This window comes from Diuraphis noxia, unplaced genomic scaffold (genome assembly GCF_037042655.1).
Source record: "Diuraphis noxia isolate RWA-SAM2 unplaced genomic scaffold, SU_Dnox_SAM2 contig0001, whole genome shotgun sequence".
Classification (NCBI taxonomy): Eukaryota; Metazoa; Arthropoda; class Insecta; order Hemiptera; family Aphididae; genus Diuraphis; species Diuraphis noxia.
The window spans coordinates 28,913,820-28,923,911 of record NW_028301711.1 but is presented as its reverse complement, the minus strand read 5'-3'; positions in this window follow the sequence as shown (position 1 = coordinate 28,923,911).

The window sequence follows — 10,092 nt, the reverse complement described above, 5'->3', positions numbered from 1 at the left end:
CTCAATTATTTTTGTATTGGCCGAGATCGAGCAACGTTATAAATTATCATAATACAATATTATTCATTATAAATTAAGTAAAACAAAAAATTGAACTTTTTCCACATGTCAGAAACTGCTTTTCCCAAACCTCCCTAGAGAGACGTACTTCGAAACTGCCTTTCAAACATATATATGTTACAGTAAATGCCCGATCACTTGGTAAACCTAGGTTTTACTAGTTAATGCTAGGTTTTACTGTTTGTAAAAGCTGAAATTCTTACACGGCACATAACATTTAAGCGATAAGCTGCGTAAAAATTATAGTTATGTATTATTAAAACAAACTACTGACAGTTATTTAAATTTGTATACAAAATAAAAATGCATTTAGAAACAGAATTATTATTTATTTGTTCATAAAAATTAGTAAAATTGGTGGGTTGTTAGAAATAATTATTTAAAATGTTTATTTATTTGCATATGTTGTACTATTATTTTAATTTTGTATAAAGATTTAAATGACTGTCAGTAGTTTGTTTTAATAATATATGATTATAGTTTTGACGCAGCCTATCGCTTAAATGTTGTTTGTCGTGTATTGATCAGCTTTAACTAAGTCAATTTGTATATCCTAGGATGTACACAACGTGTTTAGTAAAAGTCCGAATAAAATTAAGAATTTCAGAATTTACTGAGTACAAACAGTAAAACCTAGCATTGACTAGTAAAACCTAGGTTTACCTAGTGATCGGGAATTTACGCTAACATATAATTCAGGGGTGGCCAACGAGAAGAGACTCACGAGCCACCAAATATATTAATACATATGGAAGAGCTAAATGTAAAAAAAAAGGTCATATTATTATATAATTTTTATATATATATAATATTATAAATAAGATAAGATAAGGTATCGTAACGGATGATCATTTAACTGAATTGTTAAGGACTGCGTTAATAACATAATATAGTCCTGATTTTAAAAAGCTTACAAGCAAAATAAACACGCAACAATTAAGAAAATAGTAAATAAAGAAAAATGATATCGAGAACACTTTATTTTTTATACACTGTAATTTAATAAAACATAGGTACTTTTTCAAATACATAAATTCATGTTTTCAAATTTTTTGTAAAAATGTTACGATAAGATGCGAGCCGCTAAAGTCTATGACGCGAGCCGCGACTTGGCCACCCCTGATATATGTATATGAGCATAAATTAAGGTGACTGCAAGGTCTGCGATCGCGGGGAGTGTGCGTTTACCTATAATAATAATACATATCATCGCGTAGACAATAAGCGCGCGTCTTCAATTTCGTTTTGGGCGCCGTCGTCGTAGAAAACACTATTATAACAATGGCACGGTACCTATGTATACACCAGCTGCGTGTAAGTGTATTTGGAAAAGCAGTGGAATGACATTCTTCGTGAGGTTTATATTTTATAATTTCTCTAGTAATATCGTTACAAGACGCCCACAAAATTCCAATGCCACGTTGCAACGTTCCGTTTCAAAAAAAAAAAAAAAAACAAAAAACAAAGTATACACATGCACACACATACACATATAAATATTAATATATAATACATTTGTGTATACAAAAAAATATTTTAATTTATAATACCTAAATATAGCTGGTATAGTATAGAATATGCACCGTCGTTACCTACAGCCTACGTTGTTATTATACACATTATGGGCTTGTGGAGAATTGTTTTCGTATATATATGTACAGGTATAAATATATTTAGATAGGTTCCTATATATAGGTTCCATCATCGTAGTTTACGCACGTCCGTCCGTCTGCTGTCGCAATCGTTTCCATTTGTCGTCCGCGGTGCTCTTGATATAATAAATATACAATGATATTTATAACAAACTGCTTTCGTGCGTGCTTGACAAATCTAAAGTTTATTTAAAGATCACATATTTATTGTATCGATACGACTAAGACATACAATAGTAACTACCTATGTGTAATATTGGTGAAAAAAAAAACTCGTCTAACCATTTTACCATCGAAATTTTTAGTGCACATCACATTTTTATGTAAAATACACCACACGTTACGATTAGGTTATAGATACTGAATACTGATGTATTTTCTACAAAACCTATACAATATTATAATACGATGTAGATTTAATTTTGTTCAATATAATACGCAATACTTTTTTTTACAGTTAGCACCGTAATATACAAATATAGTATAATGACAACGAAATATCTCTCGTAAACCGTTCGTATATTATATTGTGTTGCAGTAGACTTATGGTATATAAACATACATAATGAATAATAACAAGGCTTAATTTTTTACGACGCAAATGTCAGTAATAAAAAGCATCGATCATCGAATAAAAATATTTATTTAGACATCACAGACGTGACACGAGTCTATCTGTCTATATGTATATATATAAACGCGTACATGGAATGCAACAGTTTTGAGATTATTCTGTTTATCGCGTGAAATTGCGTCCAATTATTACGCTATAAATTAAAATTAAAAAAAATATTTAACTGATTGGTTCCATAAAATATAGCGCATATAATTTGAGTCGTATTTTATGAAATACTTTTATACGTAGTAGACCGCTCAACGTTTTCACCAACGAAAAAGTACACATAAGTTATAAGTATTGTAACAGTCATTATCTTTTAGTTTTTCATGAGAATATTATACTTATTATGTTTGCACTCTCAACTGACCTTATTTCGTTTGCACAGCCTTTATTACCAATTTCAGTGAATTGAATTGATTATATTATTTTACCGGTATGTAACGCTTCGGAATGATTATAAACAAATAAAACATTTTAATTTTTTACATTCATTAGTCATTACCTATCTATACAATGGTATTGTGCTATCAAAACCTTTAAGTATCGACAGTCTCGTTCATCATATAATGTTATACAGTATACGCGTTTCAGTGTTAATAATAATTAATAATAATTACTCTATCGTTTATAATAAATAACAACTAAGCAAGATGTATGTCGATATAATATATACATTTCGTGTGATTTGATTTATTTACTTTTTTCTTTTAAATTAATTTAATCTTTTGCGCCGCTGCATGTATTATTATTAATATATCGCGGCATCGAGCAATATATAAACTAAAAACTATTAAACACTTTTGAAATATTACGAGAGTATTACTTTATAATATGTATATACATAGGTACGCATAGTTTTTAAGTAATTATTATTATTATTATTTTTTTTTTTTTAATCAAAACATCGAATTACGTTAATTCTTAATGTACACCTCGTATTGTATTATAATACTATGTGTAATGTACGTACAACGAAAAGCAACAAATCGAATTTGAACTATACATCCGAATACACCGCTATAAATATAGATAGGATGGAAATAATAATAATTAATGAATACGAGGAATTTGTATAAAAGTTAGTATGTATACCTGTATAATATTATACAAGTAGGAGTGGATGAATGAGAAAAAAAATATAAATAAATAAAAAACGTTTCGATTAAAGATTAAGTACCACCGAAGTCGTATTCGTAATAAACTAACGGTGAGTGGCGAAGTGATTAAGGGGGCAGGGGAGGTGTCGTTTCTCGTAAAATCCACTTACAAAGAATTACAATAGTACAAGTCGCAGTTGCAGCGGCAGCAATGCAACTGATGTAACGCACTCAGAAACTAATGCGTCCTCGCTGGTCGTATCGTGACTGAAAAATGACTATGTTTCAATGAACAATGTAGGTATTATAATATTTAATTTGTTTACCTAAAGCTAAAGGTATATTCGCAATATATCCAAATATTTTGTATTATTATTAATTAACCCGCGAAAACATAGGACATTATTGGTTGGTTATTTTTAGTAGGTTTTTTCTCACTGTGAGGGAGGGTATGGTTGGTTGAAAAATGTGAATGGGTGGTATAGTAATTTCAACACTATGGACTCGGTTGGTCACCCATCCGGGGGCTAGCGGGCAGTGCGTACGCCTAATAATCACGTTGCGTGAATAATTGCAGCAATCGTTCCGCGCCAAGCCATATAAATATATAATTACCAAAGTATTATAATCACTAATCACTAGTCGGTTATAAGGGCATCTCGTCCGTTTGCACTTTTTCTTCATCTGATATCATACGCCGGTTGTCGTTAGTACATTATTAGATATATTATTTACGGGTCTATAAATTATTGATTTAATATTGCTAACGAACTGGCAAACACAGTTTGGCCTAACGAGATGATTGTATAACAAGTATAATTATGTGTGTTGTGCCTAGATTATAGAATATATCAATATGAACACTATTATATATAAATATAGATATTTATGTCACTGGTTCATTAATTTGATACATTTATTAAACTAATACTTTTATTTGATATGTTGTTAAAAAATATACAACCATAATATTACTGACTACAAATATTATATGTAGTTACCATGCCATACAAAAAATTAGCATACAATATTTTATTTTATATTTGTATAAAATAAGGTATAGGCCAACAAAAATAGGTGCATAAAAATTGTGATTCTACTCGTATAATCTTATTGTTGAGTTGATGACAAATAATAATGAATGAGTCACGGTGAGGGCATGTTTATTAATAATGAAAATCAATGAAATAATTAAAAATAAGTTTTTTTTTTGTGTGGACGACGTCATAGGTTGGGTTTGAGGCATCTGCAGAATATTTCCAAATAGGTAATGACTATACACCCGCCCATCTTACGTATACTTGTAGTGTTGCGATCTGTTTGGTTTTTCGGATATTTTAATTGTTGAGCTATAGTCATTATGTCTTGTAGCCTATAGGTGTGCACAATATTACTATTTAAAAAATGTTCATGACTCGCTTCATAGTTAAAATATCAAAGAACAACTTTCAACGATGAACCACTGAACATTTTGTTACCTTTCTTTAAATTTGAAAATATTAAACTTACAAAACTAAACGATAACTATATGTAGAGTGAAAATAAGAGTGTAAATGTTGTCATGTTGATTAAAACGAAATCATTGAAATCATCCTATCGTGATTTTAATTGCGTAATCGTGACCATAATACTTATGAAATTTAATAGGTAATATTATATTAAAATTGCGCTTATGTTCTATAAACCAACACCGCTATTGCGCATCCGCACGATAATATAATATTGTTACGAACGTGACGCATCTCATTGGTATGAAAGTCGTTCAAATCTCCAGCGCTAGCATAGCTGGTAAACGAAATACACGTGTGACTTTAATAGTTGTCGGCGGTCGTAGAAGAGCGACTCGACAAATAAACTCCCTCGTTGGATTCGAATGTCAATACTGACACTATACGTACCTATAATATTACTCAATGTGAATATTTGGTAGGTAGTGTGTATATTTTTTTCTTTATTCTCCAAAGGTTCTTTTAAACTATGTTTCAATTATTAATGCTAATGGGATGTAAATATAATAATAATTTATATACAAGAAATAAATACAAGAAAATGCGTATTTGAAAATAAACACTTGAGCATCTGTCCTTCGGGATAGACATAAAAGCAAATATTATACCTGCAGTACTCGGTAGGTAATAATGTTTAACCTTCCATGTTATAATATGTCATACCGAGACCAGGCTAATATTATATAATACATCTAGTATTATAAAAACAGCTTATAAATATTTTTAAATTATTTGACGTTTTATCTTATTATTTTTAAAATAAAATAAAATAAAATGTTTGAGTTTTGAGAATCCCTATTTTTTCCACAGTATATTATTTAATATTTTTGATCATTACTACCCTGCTGTAGAATAATAATATAGTCATTGACAGATTATTCAAATTTAGGAGCGATTAACATTGTTTTTCTTAGGGGGCCATTTCCCATCAAATGGACTCGTGGAGTGCAAATTCTAGATAACAGATAGGGGTGTAGGAGTTGTCTACTCATACACTCATGCAACAAAATAAAATACAACACGAAATAAGAAAGTATGAGGAAATAATATATTAATGTGTATAGTATGGACTATGAGTCCATTCAGTCGTATCACAGCCTATATATGAATATATTATTTTTATAAAATAATATTATTTTAAAATGTTTTATAATAACAAAATTGTGTCGAGATCAAAAATCGTTTCTCGTAATTTTACTGTATATCTAATGAGCTACTATCGAAACATTAATTCTACGTATATTATCACTACCTATACCTACACAAACTACATTTTAATACATTAGTAAGAATCTCGTAAAAACCCCGTAATCTAATTACTTGCCCATAGTTTTAATGTGGATTCGATACTAATACGAGGTGAAATCAGTTTTAAAAATCTTGACATTAACGGTCAAGTAACATTTTAAGAAGTAATTTATTGTTATTCTAGAAGAGTAATGTATATACTTGCCACTGTAGGTTTAGTGACGCATCTTCATTTTTATCATTATTATATCGCATAAACGAAACACCGCAGCCCGTTGTTTATTTTTTAAATGTTATTTTATGACCGCCCGTGAATCATTCACACACTTTTCAGTCTCCAGTAATATAAATTTTAATACATAGTGCTTTCAATTTTCTCAAAGAAGTAAATGACTTTAATCTGAATTTTTATTCTCGTAAAATCTTCTCATACATAAATCAAATCACTGTTAACTGTTGGTGAAGTATCCAATAATTGATCGGTATATAATTGGATGATCTCGAAAGACGAATAAATTAATATATCTCGTTTAAACATTAAAGAACAAAAAAGAAAAGAAAAGAAAAACACTTATAGGTACCTAAAAGTTATAATAAGCAACACTTCAGAGACGATGCACATACTACACATTATGTGAATAGTATACGAACACAGTAGACATTATAACCTATGATAATTTATTTTCTTAGAGAGATCAATTTTTAATTATTGTGAATGCAAAAAAATCGAACATCGAACGAAAGAATATTATGATCAAGGTATTATTCAAATAATTATTTCGGATAACCAACATAATATGGTATGCGTCTGTAACGGTGCCGATTGCTGAATGTGAATGGTCGTGGAATCTATACGTGGAACGATATGACATTTTTTTGAAATTTTATGTTTATTCGATTTTTCGGATTAAAAAAAAAAAATGTCAAACGCGGGTTTCCCGTATTTTCGTGGACATTCAAACTCCAACAGGTAATACGTATATGTTTATAACATGGTACCATTCACACGTGTATCGTTTCGGAAACGTCGAATAATATTATAGTTTAGGTACATAATAATATATAATATGATGCCTTTTCTTGTAGCATTGAAATGCGCATTGTGCGCGGGAGAGCACAGACAGATTTTATATAATGTTATATGTAACACGCTGTGGTCCTCGAAAATCATTTCACCCCGAATTCAATGGAATTGTGTAATCCGCGGCCGCGTGTGCGTGTAAACCGTTTATATGTATTATATACATATGTGGGTGTTTTTTTTTTCGTTTCCTTTTTCACCTGTGCACTGCGATATAGTGCGATGTGTATATATATAATACGAAACGGCGGCGGCGTGTCCTGCTGCAGGAGGTCTGAAAAACCAAAATTATAGCCCTAGTCAATTACGGTGCCATTTGGACAGCGATCGCGGGGACGTACGTCAGCACACTAAAAACCGAACGCACTCAATAAACATGCCCGTTTTATAGGTTAACCATAGGGCTCCCTCTGAGTTTGAGTGAGCAAGTGTATATGTATGTATGTGTGTGTGTGTGTGCATCACCTTTTGCCGCCACCGTCGTCGTTGGCTGTATATATATATATATATTTTATATATAATATTATTATTATATATACCTGTAGAATACGCGCCGCCGCCATGGCCGCCTCTATTTGCGCGGTACCATCAAAAAGGACCGGGACGGCAATAATTTACACATTTATTGAATCCTCTTGTTTTTATTCTCACAGGTTTTATGGCGTCTCCCGGATCGGAGGGGAGATTTAATACTTTTCGTTTTTATCGTTCACCCGGGCAGCGTATTATATACAAGCGGACGATACACATAGGTACCTACCTATATATATATATAGGTAATACATATATACACACACACACACACACACGTGATGGTTTTTCGCGTCCATATTCGGACGCACAAGAGGAGGGTCTTTTACAAAATATAGTTTATATCGAATTCCGACGATCCAGACCGCACAACAACAACGATTTATCGCGGTGAACGAAAAATACAATACTACATAAAAAAAATGTACGACGTCGTAGTATACGATTTAGAGTAAAAATGTATAATAACAGTATGATATAAACTGTTCGGAAATCATCCCGAGAAAAATGTGTATAAACATATAATTATACTATCATTACTGTCATAGTGGCGTTTTCACGTTTTGTCGGCAACGGCCATCAAATCTATAACATGAAGTTTTCTCGGATATAAGTGGTGCACTCCATCAGTATATGCGATATGATGCCACCACGTACACTGTCAGCTTAGGAGAATCGTACCTACTTTTACCAATTTATAATATGCATATCATATGATTTGTCAGTAAAATACTCGTTTAAACGACGACGACGACGATAATATAAATTAATTTTAAATTATATATATATATAATATGTGCCCCCATCAGATATAATAAAGGGGCTGAACTTTTTGTTTCATACCTATAAACGACGAAGTAGAACTATGTTAATTAATAATTTACCTGGTGTAACAATGTATATGTACCTATAATTTAACACTATGTTATACACATAATATTCTGAAATGATTTTAATCCCATATTTATTTTCCCCCAATGTTATGTCTTAACTGCAGTTTAAGATTCCCCGAGGGCATTTAGATGGCCTACACTACCATGTATAATAATATGTGCCTTGTATGTTATACAAATTAATAAAATAGATTCCGATCGTTCGTGGGTTTATCTGAAACGAATCTATAGAACTTGGTCAAGTTAAATTATTTCAAGTTACCATAACAACGATGTGTAAGTTAAACTTTAAAAAAGACATACTTTTAGGTGATAATAATACATAATTAAGGAATGTATGTATAGTTAATTCATCGCTATTTGAAGCCCATAACATTTTATGATAATTTTGATTGAACTCATAACGGCCGGTAACTATTTTATAGTGTCCACCTATAATATAAGAACAAAACATATCCATTAAATTATTTTTGCTATTATTGTTAAATAAATTTAATTTTTGAAACTATAGTTATTGTTTTATTAAAAAAATGTTTCAGTAACGTTTTTCAGAATGTACCTAAATCATATTAATTTAAAGATTAAAAACATAAATTCCAAAGAATCTTTTACTGTTAGTCATACGAGTAAAATATGTCATATAATATATAAAAGAGATTAATATTAATACGACGTTAAATACACAAAAACAAACAGTTTTTGTCGAGAACTTTGTAAATATGGGGACGTTTAAAATATCGTTTTATAGTAGATGTATTATAATATGTATTATGCACTCGTATCTAAATAAAGGTAATGCCGCAGCTCTATTCCAAAAAAAAAAAATACATATATATATAAGAACCTTAACTGAAATAAAAATTTACACCTATACGTTTTCGATGTCTTTGACGCTTTGTGGTTTTTAGAGCACTTTTACTCGCATGAAAAATTTTGGGTACCTAAATGAATGCACACATAAAGAGAAAAAGTTACACACACTTGTTGGTATATTAACTTCAGTAAAAATATGATAAATTGTACCTATATACCTATATACCTATATACCTATATACCTATACCTACTCAGTAACATTATATTTCAATCGTTCAGCGTTTAATATACATATTATGCTTTTATTAAATTTATAGTTATGCTTTTGAATATGTACTTAAAATTCATCGTCGACGGACAAACTTTGATCCGTAAGCGCGTCGCATGCATATACCTATATGCATTAGTGCATTACAGCACAGTTACGCGTATAAAACTCTAAACGCAGTATATTTATGTTATAGAGTTCTTAGATTATTTTTTTTTACCTCTCGATTATAAATTTATGGTTTAATCAATTATTTTAGTTAATCGAAAATTAGAATTCAAACCAAAAATCGATTTTTTAATTACTCATTAGTTGATACAT